We start from the raw sequence: 22,544 nt of genomic DNA, 5'->3' as shown, positions 1-22,544 counted from the left end.
CGCACTCAGGATTTAATCTTGGGGAGGGGGACCCGAGTTGAGTAGACGATTTGAGAATACACACATCACATACTACCTATGACTGAGCATCTACAATCGCTAATTCATAAGTAGAATAGAAATAGAAGACACGATACAACGTAAATTCAAAAATATGAATTTTAATTAGGAAAAGATTTCTGGAAAATTTTTAGTGCTTTTTTGGGGGGGAGGCAGGCCCCTTGGCCCCCGTCTGGGTACGCCACTGCTACTAATATTCAACTACAACTAATATACATCTTGGTCTTCAAATTTCGAAAACCACTCTACCCCGTTTAACCTCTCGCTATCGGCAATTCAACTCCAACTAGTTAAGTGGTCGTCTGAGGTGAAAATATCGTCCACAAATCCCAAAGAATCATCTTTTCTAACGCCACCGCCCATGGAAGACGAAATACTTAGCTGTAAGCAACTACCGAACACAAAGCACACAGTTCTTGCAAAGAAGTCAGAGGACACAAACATGGGTAAGGAGCATCGTGCTATGTAACGAGTCACGTGTTTGTATCCGGGTATAAGCTGGAGGAATATGATGCCTCCAAAGCAGTGTTCCAACACTGTGTTTGGGGAAATGGCTGCGAGAACAGAACTGACGGAGTTTGAAAGAGGAGGGGGTGAGGAGGTGACAAATTAGAGACCTAACTGTTCGCCAAATTGTTGAAAAATTGGTTCATTCCATGTCAGTCAGATATACCATAATGAAATGGAGTGCAGGTAATAAACTACGAGAGCTACACGAAGTACATGACCCACCACACTCACGGAACGTGACCGTAGTGTATTACGACGGAAAAATATATAAACCACCATACTTGTACCTCGGACAAGACACTGAATGAGGAATTCCGGGCATCGACTGGAACACAAATCTGCACAACAACATCATTTAGAACCGAGATTCGCAACCTGTGTTTTCATGATTGGACCGGAATATGTAATCCACAAAGAACCCCGAAACAATTTGCAGCGTCATCTTCGGTGCAAACAGCGTATACAGTGACCGCAGAAGCTTGTTAATCAGTGTTATGGAGTGACGAATCACACGACACCTTCTCTCGAGCAGACGGACGATGAACGACTCTTACCAGACTGAGTTACCACAGCTATGAAATAAGGAGGTGGAGGTGTGATGGTAGGGTCCTGATTTTCTTGGATGGACTTGGGAGCTCTGTTTGTGGTGCCAGGAACATTGAACTCCGAGAGCTATCTGAACATTCTGATCAATCCAATTTATCCTACTTTCTGACGTTTCTACGGAACTGACCATTGTCGCTTTTAGGAAGAGAATGCACCATGTCATTAGGCTGCTGCTGTAACTGCCTGACTTCTGGATATGAGAGCCATCACACTTAACTGGCCACCACAGAGCCCTGATCTAAATCCTACTGCACATCTGTGGAATGATCTGAAACATCGAGTAAGATCAAAGAATATCTGACTTACAATAGTCCTGGAGTTCATTACATGCCCACAGGAAGAATGGTCCAAAAATTCCCATTGCTGGCTATCATATTGTGGTGAAAGTATGTCCAGTTGGATTACTGCAGTTCTCGCAGCAAAAGAAAGTTGTACATCTGATTATGTGTTACCTCTCTATAAGGGAAAATAAGATCAAAATCTTGTGCAAGTCTCCTGTGTCCTTTTCGAATGGTTCCAATTTCTACTCATAGTTTCCATGGCCTAACTATAGTTTTGCTCCTCTCACCCAAACAGGTGCATTGAGAAGCGACAGAAATGATCCTCACTGTCATGAACGCGTTCCTTCTTTCCTCGTTCTAACCAAATTTCTTGTCCATTTTACAAGTCCCGGTTCAATAGAGAACACCAAAGCAGTTAAACAAAAAACTCATCTAATCGCAGCGAGATTGCGTGAATATCTCCAGCGTCATAAGCTGAAACACTCAGTAAATCAAAACAGTCATCAGCAAATCAAACTGACTACACAAATCTAAAACCGGAAATCTTACTCCCTTTCGAAAGCGAAACTGTGCCTTCTTGTTTCTTGCGAAGGTCATCTCACGTACTTTCTGATCACACAGCCTTCACCTTTCTATCTCTCTCATCGAGATGTTTCATAAATAAAAGAGCCGAAGGTAAGTCAGACTCTACGCCGCACTGTTTTTCCTCCAAGTTTTGCAAAACTGTCCTAGCAATGTAGTCCTCCTATTGTGTTTCGACAAAAAGAGTAATCAGAAAATACTACAAAACTTATCACTTATCTTGTCTCGTAACCACAATCTTCTGTAATTAGTTTATACTTATTTTTACACATAGCTTATTCAAGGTATGTGTAGAAATGAGTATAAGCTAATTATAACCAGCTTATTCCAATATTTTTTTTATTTTATTTTTTATTATTATTAGGTATACAATGATCATCTTGAGTGGCATTCCAACTTATAATTTTTAAAAATTCAGCACTAAGCACTGAGTGCTGCATATATGGTTAATTTTCTACATTGGATTTCAATTAAAAATTTTAATAATACTTTTTGCCCCTATATTATGTATTTACAACACATGTTCTTCTATTATTAATAATGAAGATTGTACAGAATTTTCTGTAAAATGAATAACAAATATAATAATGTTAATAATAATAATAGTAGTAGGAGCAACTTTTTTTGACAGTGACAAGGTTTATTAACATACAGAGTATTTACGTATATATACATGAGACATATTTTCTGTACATTACAAAGATTCAGCACAACATGCAGATAATAATAATAATAATAATAATAATAATAATAATAATAATAATAATTTTTATTTATTTATTTTTTATTTTTTATTGTTCTTTCAAATATTTACATATGTACAATGATCATCTATTCAGTGTATTATTTTACAAGGTTCAGCACTTTATGCTACATATAATGAGATTTAAATAGTATTGATGGTAACAGTTTTTTTTTTTTATATATAACAATGATAATAATAATTTATTATTAAATTATTATTAATGGAAATCTATTCATTAATGAATACAAAATTTAGAAATTCCATCCTCGGCCTCAATATGCTAATGAATCTCGTCCGGATAAGATTTTTCAGGTCATCATTAGGACTCTTTGGGCAGCAAGATATAAATTATAATGATGCGCGCTCTTCTTGCATAGTTCTTTATTAAAAGGAATTATAAGGATTGAAAAATAAGTTACATTGATCTACTAAAGACACTCTATTAGGTTTGCATACTCTGAATAAATATACCCACTATTATATTTGTTCTCTGTCCTGTTTTATACTTACACATCGCACTATGAAAACTTTCGAAATTGTGTCCTAAGAAATTAATTGGTATCCTATGTATGTGTATTGCGTGTTTTCTACTTTCATCTTTGCTTGTTTTCTTGGATTAAAATACCGAGTAAATGGAAGAAATACTCAAAAATTTCTTATGAGAACGACTAACTTTCCTTTAGATGAACGTCCTGATATCCTTCATACTATCCTAGACGGAAATCGAAAACCAGATCTTTTCAACTAATGACGTCGTTGAAACCGATTAGGAAACAGAGGATCAAAATATAGAATTTAACTGTTCTGAAATGATTTCAGATGATGAAGTTTTATAAAAGGCAACTGAACTCTAGTACTTTTGTTTTGTCTTGTAGGGGACACTGATCAAATAGCATTCCTGATGGACTCATTTCACACTGCAAGAATAAGAACATCAGTTTTCTCTTCGTCTGCGAAATTAAAACGTCACATGAACACTAACTTTGTGAAGTCGTTTGTTTCAGACAAGAAGTCCGTCAACATTGCACTTCTGGCAAGGAATGAAAGCGAAGTAAAAGAGCTAATTACTCAGGTAAGTATACAAACATAAAGTCTCTCTGTCTCTGTCTCTATATATATCTCTGTCTCTGTATGAACTTAACCAAATACACCTTACAAAATATTTCTTACAGCAGAATATATTTGGAAAATTATTATGTGGAATGCTTTCAATATTCTCTCTAATTGTTGAAGGAGTGATTCGTGCGATATTTTAAGATCGGATGAAAGTACACTTTCTACCATTTTATGTGGTTTCAGTTGAGCTGAAGTGTCTCGATGAAGGACGATCAATTCCCCACATGATGTGGAATATAAAAGAAAAAGTTACCAACCTAATTATATATACGTATATATATAAATTCTATTCCTGCTTAAGAATCAGGAATGTAAATATCATATCATATTAAATTTATTATCATACGGATATGTCTTAAATATGACTTGGGCATTTCTTTAGATTTCTTTAGTATCTTTCCATAGCAATTTTCTGAACATGTGGGATATAAATCAGAGCTTTCTGTGCTAATAACTAATGTAATTCACGAGTAATACAGTATCTAAAACATTAGATCTGAATAACGGGCAGAAGAGATTTTTGACACCTTTCAAAGTTGCACCACGGATGGTTGTTTCTCTGTGTAATCCCTTGGATCCATATGCAAATCGCACAAGGGGTATTTTGAACATCATTTGAAAACAAACATTATCAATTGCAGGCGTAGACTTCTGTGGCTAATTGGTTCAAAAGATATATTCCGGTGATTACACCACATTTTTTATTATTCAGTTATATAAAATACTGAAATAATAGTTCCCGACAAGTTTCGTAAATCGTAGGATTAACATCTTCTGGGGGTAAATAGTAAAACTTAAAGTTTAAACAAGAGAAATTAAAAACTACAAATCATAACCGTCTGGCTATTCATAAACTCAAACAACAGAATACAGATATAAAACGTTACTGACGTTGAACAATACTGGACGACGTCACGTGTTCTTGTTCTCGTTCATACAGTCCGAGCTCAGATTGAGGTAGATTTTTTATTAGAGCTGACCACACTTGATGGAGAATTAAACCTTGATTTTTATTGCATTGGGTTGGGTTTTTCAGCATATTAGCAGCTTTTTTTGCCAGAGTACATCGTGTCCAGTGGAAGTGGTATGGAAAGCAAGACCAAATTAACAAATAACATTATCAAGTTATTTGTTAATTTGTTTAGATGGAAATAAAGCTTGAAATTTTACTAAACGTCTTTTGAAAAGTGAGGAATTCTTGCTCGAGTTTGGTTAATTTTCCATTGATGGAAAATCGCGACTTAATAAAGGAAGTGCCTGCAAATTAAAAATGGGAAAAAACCTTTTCATATGATACGAATTCTTTTAGAATATCGAATCTGGAAAAATAGATCAAAATAAAGAAATTCTGATTCCAAAAATACATTTAGCGTCATAAGGTCCACAATTTTTTCATGCTCTAAAATACAACCGGTCCGAGAACATAACACAAATAACCGACAAAGAATACCATTCAAAGTAGTTAAGTGTGGGAAGTTGCTTTAGAGGTTTATTAGAGTGTAGTATTTGTTATACTCTGATAAGTTAGAATATTAAATTCATCTTATCATTGTCTAACAGAGCAAACGCCCAATAAGAAACATAAAAGTATGCTTGTTATCTAGGTATGAGAAGTTTTGAATGCATTAATAAGAAAAGAAAAGAAAGAATTGAAAAATAATGAGATATTATTTACTTGGTATGAGAAAAGAATATGTAGGAAAAGTGTGCCAATATTAAGTGTATAATTTAATACTGAATTAAGATTGACATTATCTTTAGTGTGAAATAACATGCAAGAAACGACCAACATAATCTGTGTAAACTTAAGCTCGAAGTTCGGGGTCAATTCAGACAGTTGTCCCAAACAGTCTCGGTCTCGCGGAACGTGAATAGAAGTGGCAGGAGAGAATCGGACAATATGAGGTCAAACACACGTGACGGCGAATTCTATGTGCCGGGTGAACGGCCAAAGTTACGGTGATGGCCGGTAGCGGGGAAGCATAAAAGGGTTAGAAACCCCCGCCTCCCTCTCTTGTTTCTTAGTTTCACCTCGTGGTCGATCGGAGCTCTGGGTGCGAGGTCCATCGCTGGCATGAGATCAGACTGTTTTCAGTGGGAAATCTAATTCCGAGATACTGCAGCAGGCTATGCCGCATGGAACGTCGAGGAAAGTACGTGTCCGGAAAGCTGTAACAAAAGAGGTCAGGTAGAGGATCACGTTAGCATATCGATGATCGGAAGCCTTAAACCGTGATATAGAAACAAGGCATTGAAGAAAGTGTTTGGCGCAATAAAGGAGCGGAACCATCGTGTATAGATAAGTAGACAATTTGATTTGTGTGTAACCCAAGAAATTAATGTTATGTAAACTTAATAACGAAGGACTCAGAGATAATCATTAGAAAGGACTGTAGGAAAGAGATTTATTGTGTAGAAGATTATGAGTGTATAGCACTATATGAATCTGAATATTGAGTATGTCTGAGAATGTTTAAGAGGATTTAACCTAAAGAGTGATTGTTAACAGAGATTCCAAAATCTAAGATTATAGTGTGAGATTTATGCTTTATGTAAGGTAATTAAGGTTGATTGAATTTTGATGGGCTTTTCTGTGGAAAGTATTAGAATTATCAGATTTGATTTATTCTTTAGCTAGATTTGAATGGAACCTTTTATTTGTATTACTAGCAGTGTGTATTTTATGCTTAATAAACCTTGCTATTCTTTAACCTATTTTGTCTCTTTATAGAATTCGATGCACCACTTGCAAAATTAGTTACGAATCTGGGCGGGAGATTTATAGAATATAATTTACGGTCACGATTGCATATCTTGGGTTATCTTTGTTCAACTTCTTGATTAACATTCTAATTAATCTAAAGATCTTAAGTGGTGCAGCAGAAAAAAAAAATTTCTTAAGACTAAACGAGATGCCGGTAACGAAGAGTCGGCCACATAGGTTTTGGCTCGACCCTAGGGCTATTCCTTTGTGGCCCAGAGATACCACGTGCCACACATAGGCAAGGCGTTAAGGAAACTCATAAATTATGATGATTTAAAGAGAATGGGACACAACAGTATGGAGTTGCCATATAAGATACGTTAATGTTGGAAATAGTGCGGTTGTGGACAGCCGTTTGCGAAGAAGCTTCGAGATAATGATCGTGCCACAAAAAATAATTATTTATTATTATAATGGTTGACATTCTCATATAGTGGTTGACATATAATGGTTGACATTCTCATATAGTGGTTGACATATAATGGTTGATATAATAGCACAAAACAGCAAGTTTTGCACTCATTGATTATCTCTAAGATACTTAATACCAAATGGGATTCTGCAGTTCACTGCATTCCTACTTGAAAGTCTACAATGGCATAAAACAAACAAACGAATGAATAATTCTCTTTTATTCCGACTGCAATCGGATTCGCTGTTGTTCCTTTCTTGTTTCTTTAGATCTGTTTTATTGGATAAGACGGAATGATTTTGATAACAGAGAAAGTATTTACTCAACATTAAAATTTTTTGTTTATTTATTTACTTTAGTCCGCAGAACATTTTCCAAGAACACCATTCAAGTGGTTTGCGTTGATTGAATCGACAAATGAACTTCAAGTAAAACAACTTATAGAGGATTTGCAACGTTACGTCTGGGATATCAGCATAATTACATGGAAGCTTACTTCTTCAAAGAAGGTAAAAAAAAATATTTTAATAAACGTTAGTTTAAAGTAATATATAAATGATGAAATGCAAATATGGAACTTCTAAATATTTTCAAGAGTTTAAAAATTTATGTGATATTAATACGAAACACACGATTCTTTTTTTGCCTGTAGTTTTTCTACTCGAAATATTATCGAATTATTTTATCCATTCATAGAAAAATTCCTCAGTAATATATTATTGTTTCTTTTTGTATGGCAAACTAGACAACCCTGCATTATTACAGTATCATTATAATTGCTGTTACAAACGTAGTAAGAATATATATATATATATATAAATTCAGAAAAAAAGACCATTCACATGAGTGTCTAAGTAACCTCACATCTCCCAAATATTCCCTTTAAGAAATAAATAATTGTCTACTTTCCTAGTGAAAAGCAAGCTGCAAAATATTAAGAAGGTTAGCAATACGTCTTGCGTATACAATTTGTGGTACTTATTTCGATCCAGCGGTTTAGCATTGGAGTCATGCAAATTTGCTCTATAAGGAACCGTTTTTTTTATTTTTTATTTTTACGTGATTCCCACTCACGAAAGGTTGTAAGCGTTAGATTATATATTAGCATCATGAATGGGCTAAGGATATTTTGTCTATTTCAATTAATTTTTAAACTTTTTGCATTTTTTACATAAATCATTTTATGTAAAATGATTTATGTAAAAATTTTACATTTCGAGATCAAATATAGAACGTTTCGAAGCCACTTCAAGCTCCAATATGCAGGACAATGGTCAAATACTAGGCGATGATATTCATCTCTCACGTACGCAATGGACTCAAAATAATAAGTGGATTTCTTCCTTTTCGTATTGCAGTAACTTGGAGAGGATTTTAACAGCAGTAATAGAAAAAAAAAGCTTTCATCTTCCGTGAACTAAAAAATCTCTTTCTCGGTGTACCAACGCTTCGTCTTTTTCTCGCGAGAATGGTTACAGTATTCAACAGAATGTTTTAATTTTCTCCCTTCAGAAGTTTGAGAAGATATTATAACTTGCCTTTCGGACGAACGCACACTAGTGGTTGCAGAGATATTTCAGGATCTGTAACTAGGCCAGAAATGAACATGAATGCCGGTCTGGTGAACGTTGTTCGATAATTCAATGAATACCTTGTATCACTTAAGACAAAAAGTGTTCTGATAAAATCCTACGATATTATCCCATTCGCCTTTTTCACTCAATCTGTTCACTTAATCAATAAATCGAAATTCTGAAACTCAGAAATACTAAAACAAGGTTATATTCTTGGTATTTCAGGTTGTTCCACTGGTTTTAATCTGTAGGGTGAAGAAGAATGCATAACAAAACATATAATGGATAGGGAAAAAATTTACTACTGGTTCACACGAAGGAAACCACAAGACAGTGCATTTTTTATAAATGAAAATATGCCCTCTGAAATTACTTCAAGCTTTAAAGCATTAGAGAAACATGGCGAACATTTTAAGTGTCTTCGCTAAAAATTAAAAACAAAACAAAACAAATGTGACTGTTTCAGAGCGTAAATGTAAAATAAAATAATTTTGTTACGTATATTTCGTGTAACGCGCAGGATTGCAACTTCAAATGAAAGGCTGCATAAGACATTTGACACCAGAGAAATGAAAGGGAGAATTAGTTTCAAATATGAAATATCAAAATTTTTTAATCAACAAAAGACCTCGATTCAGAACACGCTTAAAAGATAAGTTTTTCGTCATAAAAATGTACGATCGTGCCTCTTCTATTTATACATGTGTGTGTGTGTGTGTGTGTGTGTGTGTGTGTGTGTGTGTGTGTGTGTGTGTGTGTGTGTGTGTGTGTGTGTGTGTGTGTGCGCGTGCGTGCGTGCGTGTGTGTGTGTGTTGTGAATTATGAAGATACAGCTATACTTTTACTAACACATGGAAATGTAAAACATTGAAGAACCTCGTATTCAGATCACCACATTAGGTAAAATGCTGGAATTCAGTGGAATTCACTCAGTTTGCAGTAACCAATTGCATTCGCCAACATAACATGATCGGGAAGAAAAGCAGCATTAAACCATTCGATAGAAAATACATTCGAAAAGTGAATAAGCTGAAACTAGGATTTAATTATACAGTCCGCACTACTCAAAGTGAAGACCAAATGTCTGTAGTATCAGACGACCACAGCGCGGTAGGTGAGTTTCGATTCGCTAGGTGTGAAATCCCCACGTTTCTTGCAGTGGCTTCAGATTTGTGGCTTCAGACTTGCAGTGGCTTCAGATTTGTCTCAAGTGTAAACGAAGTTTACACTTGAGACAAATCTAAGTTTATGTTTTTGCACTTTTCCAATATCTTAAAGAAAACAGTAACAATTATGCTTTCAGAATAATGTCCGTGATCAGAGAGAGAGAGAGAGAGAAATAAAACCACAATAAAAACTGTTGAGTTAAGTTGTATCGGATGTCATTCCTGAACCTGCATAAGGCTTATGGTTGTTTATTACTTCACTGCTTCATTCTTTCCTTGCACACTCTACATCTTTTACGATTTTAATCATTTTCTGTACTTTCTGTGCTATGAACAATTTTTAAATTACTCAACTGCCCACTGTCTTGTATGTGTTTTGATTTTTTTGTTCTTACGTCTCCGAGCCCTTTCCGGAAAGCGATGAACCTTTCATAATTTCTCTTCAGCTAATGGCAAGATAACCGATGTCTTGATTAGGTGGCATTGCTTCCACTTAAATAAACGCGAATTTTTTTAACTGGCACCGACCATGCCCATTACCTTTAATACATACAATATTAACATATAATATACTGATATTTAGTTACTCTTCCTCTTCTTCTTTATATTATGGATTTTATGCCAGGTGGCCTGTTCCGGTCCCATGCCATCTGTTTCTTCGTCTTCCGATTCTTCCTTTTCCACTTATTTTATGTTTGTGTAATATTTTTGGAAGACTGCTGTTGTCCATCAAATGTAAATGTTCTATCCATTTTTGTTTATACTTCTTGTGTAGTAATTAATTGGCCTTACATTCAGGGATTGTGAAATTTCTTCATTTGTTTTGTGGTCCCACTTGATATATCCAGCTATTTTTCTGAGAAACTTCATTTCTGCTGTTTGAATTCGTTTTTCATCTTTCCTTTTTATGGTCCATATTTCGCTTCCGTATAGTAGAGTTGGTTTTGACAAGATATTATATAGTATGCGTTTATTGTGTTTTTGTACTAGAGATGGCTTAAATATATTATATATTATTACATTTACTATGACAAAGTTTGATATTTTAGTGTGTATGTCTTATTCTTCGTCTTCGTATGATAAATCACATCCCAAGTATTTGAAAGCATTGACTTGTTCTATATATATATATATGTATATCAGATAATGATATATATAATAATGACAATGATCTGATAATGATAATATTGGAGTCTTGACAAGTAACAGACTGATTTGGAGGAAAATTGTAAATAGGAAGTTAGTAATGGTGTAAATTTTTCATTTAGTACTATAGTATCCTGTACACCCGTTGAGGGTACATCTTAGGAATTTGATAATGATGATGATGATGATGATGACATATTTAGAATTCAAATGGTTTATACTGTTAGGCAAGAACTTTTCAGACTTTGATACCCCTCGACAGCTGAAATCACCTCTTGATTCTAAAAAAAACTCTATCCAGAGAGGAAGACTTTTAGTTTTGGAAAGAGATAGAAGTCAGATGGAGCCAATTCTTGGGAACAGGGTGAACGTTCCGACAATTCATAGTGCCGATCCCTTAATGTTTCCATTACAAACACCTTTGTGGCATGTGCCTTGTCCTGATGAAAGATGATTTTTTCTTCTGCAAAGCGGGTATTTTCTCACGAATTGTTTCGTCTGGTTTAAAGATCGGAATAATATTCCCCAGTTATTGTTTTACTCTTTTCAAGACAATTAATAAACAACATTCCTTCAGCATCCCGAAACGCCGATGCTGAATAACCTTGTCTTTGGCGCTGAATAACCGGCTTCTGTCCACTATTTTGACTGCTGTTTGGATTCTGGTGTGTACTGATGAATGCAAGTCTCATCCATAGTAATAAATCGACGCATAAAATCAGTTTTATTCTTGTTAAAACGCTTCAAGCACTGTTCAGAGATTTTCATGCGAATGCGCTTTTGATCGCTATTAGCAATCGCGGTACCCATCTTGGGCAAAGCTTTTTCATTTCCAATTCTTCATGCAAAATATATCCTACACGTTGTTTTGAAATGCCCATAGTCTAAGCAATTTCACGCACTTTGACTCGCCGGTCGTCCAGTACTATATCGTGCACTTGATCAATGATTTCTGGTGTTATTACACTTTTTTGGACGTGGTTCACGTGAATCATCTTGAAGGCTGGTACGGCCACGTTTAAACTCGACAGCCCATTTCTTAATTGTCGAAAACGAAGGAGAAGTATGCCCATAAACTTTTATGAACTTTGAATCAATTTCTTTTGGCGTTAAACCTTCTTTTATAAAGAATTTTATAACCGCACGATACTCAATTTTATACATTTCAAGGGATGCAAACAACACTTTTGCTTCAGACAGCTGTATAAAAAGAGCTACTTGATAGTATGACTTGCAATTTCACACGGATGCTTACGACAGATGTACAACTTAGAAAAAAAATCTTGCCGATAGTGTTGCCATCTATAGTTGAGGCCTAGAACTTTTCAGACCATCCACGTATATATATTGAAAAACAAAGGTGCGAGTGTACATTCTTGTCGTACTCTTTATATGTGTAAGGAAACGTGGGGGTTGGCGGTTGTGAGCTTTACTCTTGACTTGGTGGTTCAACACCAAAGAAACTCGTAGTAAAGATGGATTAAGTTCTAATCACTTTCCTCAGTATTTCCAATAAATGTAAAACACATCTCCTAGGAGATGTATGATGTTATACATTATGGGTGGGGGTCACTACCCAGACCGGTTTCAACCTTTATTGAGGTCTCATCAGTGAGTAGGCAGACCCTAAAATGCCAAGGTTTAAGTAATACAGAGCTTATCAATTTTGCCTATGCAAGTTGACACAAGGTGCTTTGACCTTATTAATTAAGAATCTCCGGATGAGAGAAACATGTGAAAAGTTTTTTACCATGGGTATACTATATGTTAAAGATATCAAGTAATTATATAACCTTCGTTTTAGTCCTTTTTTCCCAAGTAAGCAAACAGAGAAGTAAGTCAAGTTTGCGCCTGAACGTGGTTCAAGACTTATGGTGGTGGTGCAACACCTGGGTAGTGACCCCACCCATAATGTATAGCATCATACATCTCCTAGGAGACGTGTTTTACATTTATGGGAAATACTAAGGAAAGTGATCAGAACTTAATCCATCTTTACTACGAGTTAACTTGGTGTTGCACCACCACCATAAGTCTTGAACCACTTTCAGGCGCAAAAGTGACTTACTTGTCTGTTTGCTTACTTGGGAAAAAAGGACTAAAACCAAGGTTATAAAATTACTTGGTATCTTTAACTTATACCCAAGGTAAAAAACTTTTCACAATTAATTCTTTTGGTTTTTTCTTCTGCCTACTTACAGCTTCATTAACATCCTCTATCTTCGTACCTGGAAAATATGCTTTCGCACTTTCTTAATAAGTAAACCACTTATCATAGAATCGCCATATACAGTGCTGTCTCTTTATTCCCAGTTTCTTGCACTTTCATGTTTTTCCCATTTACATTCTCTGTCATTTTTTGTCCTTCTGTTTCACATGTCAGTCGTTTCTCCTATCCATCGAGCTCACGTTTTAGACTATGCAAGTGTCAACGTAAGCGTGAAAATTCTTACCTCGGTAACATCTCATCATCTGCATTTTTAATTTCATCCACTTCCTTCACATTCATATTTCGTGTATTATCATTCAAAACTTCCGCTAACACGACACTTCCACAATCTTGCCTTATTTACATAATACCAGTTTTTCCCATGACTCGTGGAAAAAACTGGTATTATTTCATTCTGTCACTCCCGACACAACTCGCAATTCTTGCACTCATTTACAAAATATTTCTCACAAATATTCTAACCATTCTCACTTTCATACCACAAACCCTTCTCTCTCTTGTCTACGAATACATTAAACACATCGCACTAAATCCCGCAAGTTGATATCCGTCAACATCGATATCGTGGTAGCCAGTTTTCGTGTACGCATCAGTGCCATAATTTAGAACGATAAACGAAACTCCACCAGTTGTATCAAAATTCGTTAAGAAGTGTGCAATAGCTATTGCTTGTGTGCGATAGCTATAGTTAAGAAGTGTGCAATATTTGTACTGATTCTTCAGTTTCTCTTTTCTTCCTCTTCTATGGCTGGTTTTTTCGAACATACTGTCCTGTTGTATAATTCCTAAACTTTACCACGTTACAAATATGCAAATCCAAAGTTGAAGATTCCTTTCTTTTTTTTTTTTCTTTTCTTTCTGTATTCTTCTGCACTGTGTATCCAGACACACTAAAATTATTGGAGGTTCAATTCGCTCTGCTGTGTGGGATTATTACGAGAAAATTCAAAACTCTGACAGTAAAAATACATTAACGAAAAAAATAACAATAAACAAATAAAATCTTTAAAAAAAGGAAATGCACATCTTGAGCATTAGAAAAATCAGAGACAGCAGTAATATTTGGATTGAAAATGGCATGGTATTTAATTTGTGTTACAATTAATTATTGTAACCTGCTTATTGTGCATCGACAACGTCGTTGCAATTTTACTTGCTTTGGTTGGAAAACTCAGAACTTGCACTGAAATTTCGAATAAATTTTATTTGTTTTGTTTTCGATAAGGCACTAGGAAAAAACAATATCATATTTAACCCCCCCCCCCAAAAAAAAAGATCATCGTCATCATCATACGTATCAAGGATTTAGGCCTAATATGGCCTGTTACGGCCTTAGAAGTCATCGTTGAATCGTTTAAGAGGACGTCCTGGTTTTCTTATTCCTAATGGCTTGTACTTTAAGGCTTGTTTGGGTAATCTTTCTGTTTTCATTCTTTGAACGTATTCCATCCGTCTATGTTTATATTTTTTAATTTTTTCAATTACTGGTTCTTGGTTTAGTTCTTTCATAATATCTTCGTTTCTTTTGTGATCAAATAGGGTATACTTTGCAGTTTTTCTCATAAACTTCATTTCTGCTGTTGTTAATCTTTGTTTGTCTTTTTGTTTTATTGTCCAGATTTCGCTTCCATACATTAAGACCGGTAGGGCTAATGTATTGTATACTTTTATTCTGGTTTGTTTTTGGACTAGGTTTGGTTTAAATATAGAGTTAATTACTCCTGTTATTTTAAAAATATTTTGCAATTTTTACATATCTTTTTTCATTTTCATAAGTGATCATACATCCTAGGTAGTTAAATGAATTCACCTGTTCTAAGATCTTGTTATCTAATACTATTTTAGTTCTTGCTGGATCTTGTCCTTTAAAGGCCATAGTTTTTGATTTTTCCGTTGATATTATCATACCATAATCTTTGGATATCTCATTTAGATTTAAAATAGCTTTCTGTAAGTTATCTTCAGAATTTGTAATTATTATTTGATCGTCTGCAAAGAGGAGAGTGTTCAAGTTAACTGTAGGTGAAAGTTAAATTCCTTGATGTAAATTTTCTCCATTTTATTATTATTTCATTTAAGTAGATATTAAAAAGAGTTGCTGAGAGGAGACATCCCTGTCGGACCCCTTGGTTTATCTCTCTTGTATATGATAGCTCATGATTTAATCTTATTTGTATTTGATTATTTTCATATATACTTGTGACAGCTTTTAGGATATTATTTGGTATTTGTCTTTCTTTTAATATGTTAAATAATATGTTTCTTTTAACTTTGTCAAATGCTTTTTCAAAGTCAATAAATGCAATATGTGTTTCTAAATTATATTCTCTTCTTTTCTCTATTATTAATTTTAGGCAGAAGGCTGGGTCTATACATGATCGTCCTTTTCTAAATCCATTTTGTACCTCTAGAATAAAGTGTTCGGAATATTTCATTAGTTTGTTATTTAAGATTCTGCTGTATATTTTGTAACAGGAATTTAGTATACTTATACCTCTATAGTTTTTAGGGTCATCTCTATTACCTTTCTTAAAGATAGAAATCACAATTGCTTTTTTCCATTCTATTGGGGGGATACCAGTTGAGTAAATTTTATTTAAAAATAATAAGATCAATTACTTGTTTTGTTTTATTTATAAATAATAACTTGTATTATTTAATAAAATTAATAAAAACTTGTTTTATTTAAAAATAATAAGATCAATTACCCAAAAAAGATTACTTACTTAATAATAATAATAATAATAATAATAATAATAATAATAATAATAATATATATATATATATATATATATATATATATATATATTTTTTTTTAACTCAATAGGGATTTTGTATTTGGAAAATATCTATACATTACACTTATATTTACACAAGATGTACAAATAATACTCATTGTAATTGTACAATCAATTCTGCTTCAAATTCTATGTACTAAAAAATCTGTAATCCTAAATCATTCTTATTTCCAAAGAGATTTTAACTATTATCAATGAGACGCTAAGAGTAGGTTTTCTAATATGAAAAAAAATAAATAAAATAAAACTAGTAATAATAATAATTAAAGAAACATTATAGCTGTTTATTACAAAATTACAGGGAGTCTATACATTTCATGCTATTCGTTATTTAAAATTTTTTTTTTCCTTCTGTGGAATGCAAAGATATGCAACATATCTAAAGATATAATAATGCAAGCAGATTAAACGCAAGAATATTTATGCAACATTTTTTGTCACATACTCTCATTGTCATCGTTATTTTTTGCGCTATATTTGAATCCCAAAATTATCAAAATAAACAACAACAACAAAAGTTTGTTTCCTAAAATAAACCCTGACAAAATTACATACGTTAACAGCTATAAATACTTTTATCAAAATAGTATTTTATATTTTTTATTTATTTAATTTTTTAATTTAAATATATAAATTAAATATATAATTTTAAACTTAAATATATAACTGAAGTATTACTATCACATTTTCTGTTTACTACAAGTATTCATTACAGAATGTTAAGTAAATAATGTTAGATCAATTCTACTACTGGGATGTATTGTCTCAACTCAATCGTAGAAGCTTTGTAATGACCTTATATGAGGAAGACACTGGTTATATATACATTACACTTATATATATATGTATATATATATATATATATATATATATAATTAGGAGGCTTTTTTTTCACAGTGGCAGCCTTTCTATGTCTTCAGAGCTTTTAATTTGTATCAGCTTTGAAGTTTATGGCTTCCTTATGAATATCTTGGCATCTCTGGTCCACAAAAATTGGTCTTTTTTTTCTGTTTTTGCTTTTCTTGCTTGGAACAGATTCTGGTTGAATGGTGTTAAATATTAGGATAGGGAGATTGGTGTATTGTCTTGCTGTGCGTTCAAGTCCTTGGCAACTGTTTTTTTCTGTCTGCTGGATCTTATAAGATTGTCTCTTGTGAACTTGCTCGTAAGACGAATCATGACTAGTGAAGGTCGTGGCAAGCCTTCGTTTTTGCTCTTCCTAGGAATCCGATTTATGGTCTGAATGTGTTAAGCTGTTGGGTGATATCAATTGCATGGCCTAATTTTAAAACCACGTCTCTGAGGTTTTCTGTAGGTGCCGTTTCAGGAACACCGCTTATGACAAGATCTTCTTTATGTTTTTGCTGATTTCAATGTTCTTATTGTAGTTTTAGAGAATGAAGTTCTTGACGGAGTTCGGATGTCTCTTTCATCAAATTGTGTTGCCTGTCATTCAGTGCGTTAATGCCTATTTTAATGTCTTTTACCGTTTGCAACACTTTTGTCACTGCTAAATTATTATGTTTTACCAAATCTTCATATTCGCTAGATTTTTTTGTTATTTGTTCGTTCTGTTTATTAAAGAGTTCTTGCACAAGGTCTACTAAGCTGGCTTTTATGGTCTCTAGGCCGTTTCCTATTAGTATATTTAAAGAGTTGAAATTATAGAACTCACCTGCATTTTTTTTTTGTCTGTTCAGTTAATTGTCTGATTTTGCCTCTGGTGTAATCAGCTGCGTCTTGGTGGCTGCATTAGGTGCGTTTCTTTGTTCTTCCTACAGCGTATGCACTTCCATTCCTCGCGTGTTACATCGGATTTATATTTATGTTGCCCTGTTGTTTCTGAAAAGCCATCACATTTTAAGTGTAGAATCCTATTGCATTTCATACAACTTATATTATTTCTCTCGGACGATAAATCCTCCGGGCATATGATACACTTCATGACTCACCTTTCTTTCTTAGGCAGAAATGGTGTGATTGTAAAGATGGCGACGTACTTTGTTCTTCGCTCGTTGTTGACCAAGGTCCTCTCAGTTCACTTTTCAATACTTCAAAATTTGGTTTCTTCTTAGCTGATCTCGTTGAATTTTATATCACTATCTTCGGCGTGATAAGTAAGGGTACTTGGGAACACTTCTAATTTAAAAAAGGAGTTAGAACCACTATAAAACTATACAAAACAGGAGCAGCGATAACACCATGCGCCCGATCATATGCTAACACAGTGCCCTCAATATATATTTTTTAAACATTTTATTATTTCTCAGATAAATTACATACATTACATGAACACAATTTCGCATAAAAATACTTTCTCCTATATAAAGCTTTTTTAGATAATAATAATAAAAATAACTATTTACAACGTATATTATTATAATATTCATAATGATGATTATTACAGATGTTTCTTTGCAATTTTAGACTCTATATATACAATATCAATGGATATAATCACTCAATATTACATACTTTTGTTACAGTTATTACATACATTTGATTACATATGATACATTACTTACATTTGTTTACATATGATATTTACATTACATACATTTGTTCACATATAATACATACATCGCATACATTGCTTTACATGTGATACGTACATTACATGCATTTGGTTACATATGATACATCTTGGATGAGAACTAATTTCTCTACTTTCATCCTCAAAGCTTATATGTGAGTTTATCTGAGGATGACACCAGTTGTTTATTATTAATTGCTTTTTTTTTTGCTGTGTTGGGAAGATACGAAATCTATGATTGAGAAATTCGCACGCACGCACGCACGCACGCACGCACGCACGCACGCACGCACGCACGCACGCACGCACGCACGCACGCACGCACGCACGCACGCACGCACGCACACACACACACACGCACGCACGCACGCACGCACGCACGCACGCACGCACGCACGCACGCACGCACGCACGCACGCACGCACGCACGCACGCACGCACGCACACACACACACACACACACACACACACACACACACACACACACACACACACACACACACACACACACACACACACACACACACACACACACACACACACACACAAATTACTTGGAATGTATTGATGCGTCGCTGAACTGGAAGCTTGAACGAATATATTGTGTTTCATTAAGTTGTATAGTATTTTGGGTGCGTGTTTCTTGTTGCTAGTATTCCCTTAGAGCTCTTTTAAGGCTATTGTAGTTTATAAGGTTTCTATATTCAAAATTCAAAAGCTAATTTGGTTATCATGTCTGGGATGTTGAAGTTTCACGTGGCCTTTCCATAGTGATTATTGTATTTATACTGTATGTGACATAAATAGTTGTGTGAGGTGTTGTTATACGGTATCTCTTTCTGACTGTCCTGTAGTTGGCATCGAAGTAATGTTTTAGCAAAGGCTGCACAGTTGGATAAATGTTTTGCTGTCAGTATTTTGTGTTCTGACATTGCAGTGTATATAATGTTGTTTTTTTCTCTTTGTTCCCAAAAGATCAATTTTATCATTTTGTACTGTAGCGACGTTAATCTATTTAATTTGTAGGTTACAAAGAAAGCATACGTTGTTATAGAATACCTTAGTATATTTTGGCAAAGTACTTTGTATATTACTGTTTTTAGGCATATGGGAACATTGTCTTTTAAATTGTAGAGATTGCCAGTTATGGTACAGAGTTTGTTGTGCAGATGGCTTATGTGGCTATTCCTGTTAATATCTGCATCGAAGTAAATATTCAAGATATCGTATTGTTTCAAACTGAGTAATTGTAGTGGATATACTGTCCTGTGTGTTTTTTATGTTGGAGAGTGAAGGTTGGATGGTTATATATTTGTTATCAACCGGTCGAGTCAGTGGTTTTCTGAATATCATTAATTTTGTCTTTTCTGAGTTTAGGTGTATGGAGTTTTTCGTGAGCCAGTCTATTATCAGATTTATATCATGTTGCATATTTGTTTGGGCTATGCTTGCGTTATTATGGATGGATATTATTGCTGTATCGTCTGCGTATTGGAATATCTTGCCTTTGAGAGGTAGCTGATTAATATCGTGCGTGTAAATGTTGAATAGAGTTGGGGAGAGTACAGCTTCCTGTGGTAATCCACAGGTTACTAGTAGCTCTGTGCTTCGGTTTGACCCGATACGTGTGATATGCTTTCAATTTTCATGGTGGTTTGTAAACCACCTGTGAAGAGGCTCGTCTATTCCAACATGCCTCAGCTTTTCTAACAAGGTTTGATGTGTGATTGTATCGAATGCTTTAGTTCGATCAATAAAGACTACAATGGCAATTTTTTTTGTCTAAGGCAGTATTAATTACGTCTGTAAAGTCTTCCATGTGAGATGTTGTTCCCTTATTTTTCTGAAAACCATATTGTCTTTTGGGGATAATATGAAAGGTCTCAGTGTATGCTGTGAGTTTCTTCAGTATGATCCGGCCCTAATTTGATTGATAAATGGTAATGTTGCTATGGGTCTGTAATTGTTATTAAATTTCTTTTACCATGTTTGTATATGGGTGTGATAATGGCGGTCTTTAGCATATTTGGTATCTGTCCTATTTTAAATATTTTATTTATTAATTTTAGTAGGATAGGACTTAAACTAGTTGCATGTTGCTTTATATCTTTAGGTCTAATACCATCAATTCCTGGGCCTTTGTTTGGTTTGATTTGATGTATTACAGAGAGAATTTCTGCTTCTTTTATGGTTCGGAACCATAATGTCTGTGTTGATTGTGGTCGAAGTGGAGGATCTCGTTTTGTGATTGGGGGAATATTTCTGTGCAGTTCTTGGATGGAGTCTGCGAAGTATTGGTTAAAGCAATTTGCTAGTTGTTGGATAGGTTATGCGTATTTCATGAAGCTGTGTTTTATGGTTTCGGAGGCGGTGATGTTGGAAACACAATCTTGCAACTCATTGATCTGGTGCCAGGTTTGTTTCATGTTGTTTTGTGCAGAGGTTAGTTGTTTCTGTAGTAGCTTCTTTTTGCATTTCTGATTTGTGTTGTAAGGCGATTCCTTGTTATCTTATTTTCAGTTTTTAAAGCTGTGTTATTTGGATATCGGTTTAATTCTTTCCATAATGCATCCTTTCTGTGTATTTCTAGGATTACGTTTTGTGTTATCCAAGGACTTTGTGTTGCTTTTGAACGCATTCAGATTTTGTTTGTAGCTTTCTTATATATTTCCACCAGTGTGAGTTTAATGTTGCTATATAAGATATCTGATGCCAGGTGTTCCAATCTGTTTTTCGTATTTCGTAGTTGACCATTTCTTTGTCTATTATTGTTTTCTGTCACTTTTCTTCTGTGGGACATTGCATGGATATTGTCTTGGTGTGCAGCGTTAGAGCTGTGCAGGTTTAGAGCGGTGAAGTAATGGTCTGCTACTTTGCACTTTATGACTCATGCAGTGTAATAACAGTTTGGTTGTGCTCGGACATTTATATGATCTAGACAGGAGGCAATGATACTATTTCCGAATATTTCTTCTGTAGTACACGATGTTATTGTTGGTATTACAGTATACATGGATTGCGTATCTAGGTATTGTAGAGTTTGTTCTGGTTTTCGTTTGTAATATTTATATTTATGTCACCAATTATCATTAAGTATTCGATTGAACATATTTCTTGGCATGAAAGCCAGCAATTGAGTTCGTGCAAGAATTTCATCATGTATAGGTTTGGTGGCCTCTAAATAGCATTTAGTATTATGGGATGCTGTCTATTGGTGGTATTAGTGATTTCGAGGCAAAGGGTTTCAGCATGCTAAACTGATAGTCCGTTTCTTTTGCTATTAATTTTTGTTTGATAAATATTAATATCCCACCCCCTCAATTTTTTGGCGGCATGATCTATGTTGTTGGAAGCCTGGAATGTGGAAAGCAGTCGCTTCGTCAATAGTTCTGGATACTTCTGTTAGAATCAATATATCAATAATATCAGTGTAATTCCTCAGATAAGCTTGTAATAATAACCAATGTTTTCGGATGCTTCTGATGTTAATATGCAAGATTGAGAGACCTCTCGCTTGTACTGTGTTTTCTTTCCATGCATTAAGAGATTCGAAAGTACAATTACTGATGTATTCAGGTGTAATAACATCTATTTGATGGTTCACATTCATTTTTGTTGTGTTGCGATCTTCTTATTGAACTAAGTTGGAGTCTTTTGTTTCAATCTGGCAACCTATCTATATCTTTCGAGCTTTTCATTTGTATAGAATATTTTGCCATCTTTGATCCATAAAAATTGATACTTTTTTCTGTTTTTTCTTTTCTTGCTTGGTTTAAAAGATTATGATTGAAAGGTGTTGAATACTAAGAATGAAAGATTGGCATATTGTCTTGAGATGCATTTAAATCCTTGTCTACTGTTTTTTTTAGTCTGCTGGCTTTTATGAGATTGTCTCTTGTAGTCTTGCTTGTCAGACGAAAAATGACTGGTGCGGGTTGTGGTGAGCCTTGTTTTTTCTTCTTCCTTGGAATCCGATTTATGGTCTGAATATCATTATGTTCTAGGGGGATGTCAATTGCAT

The 22,544-nt window shown here is 34.5% G+C and overlaps 1 long non-coding RNA gene across 1 annotated transcript in view; it reads left to right on the top strand.

Annotated features, from left to right (window-relative positions):
- Positions 1-7,523: 7,523 nt before the first annotated feature.
- LOC150097312 (uncharacterized) overlaps positions 7,524-22,544 on the top strand; it is a 38,915-nt gene continuing 23,894 nt past the window's right edge. The window contains exon 1 of the long non-coding RNA XR_016549687.1: positions 7,524-7,585. This is a non-coding gene — a long non-coding RNA (uncharacterized LOC150097312). The remainder of the gene's footprint in view (positions 7,586-22,544) is intronic.

This window comes from Typopeltis vanoorti, chromosome 17 (assembly GCF_054136105.1).
Source record: "Typopeltis vanoorti isolate ZY-2024b chromosome 17, IOZ_Tvanoo_1.0, whole genome shotgun sequence".
Lineage (NCBI taxonomy): Eukaryota > Metazoa > Arthropoda > Arachnida > Uropygi > Thelyphonidae > Typopeltis > Typopeltis vanoorti.
This window is presented reverse-complemented; position numbering and strand designations above follow the sequence as displayed.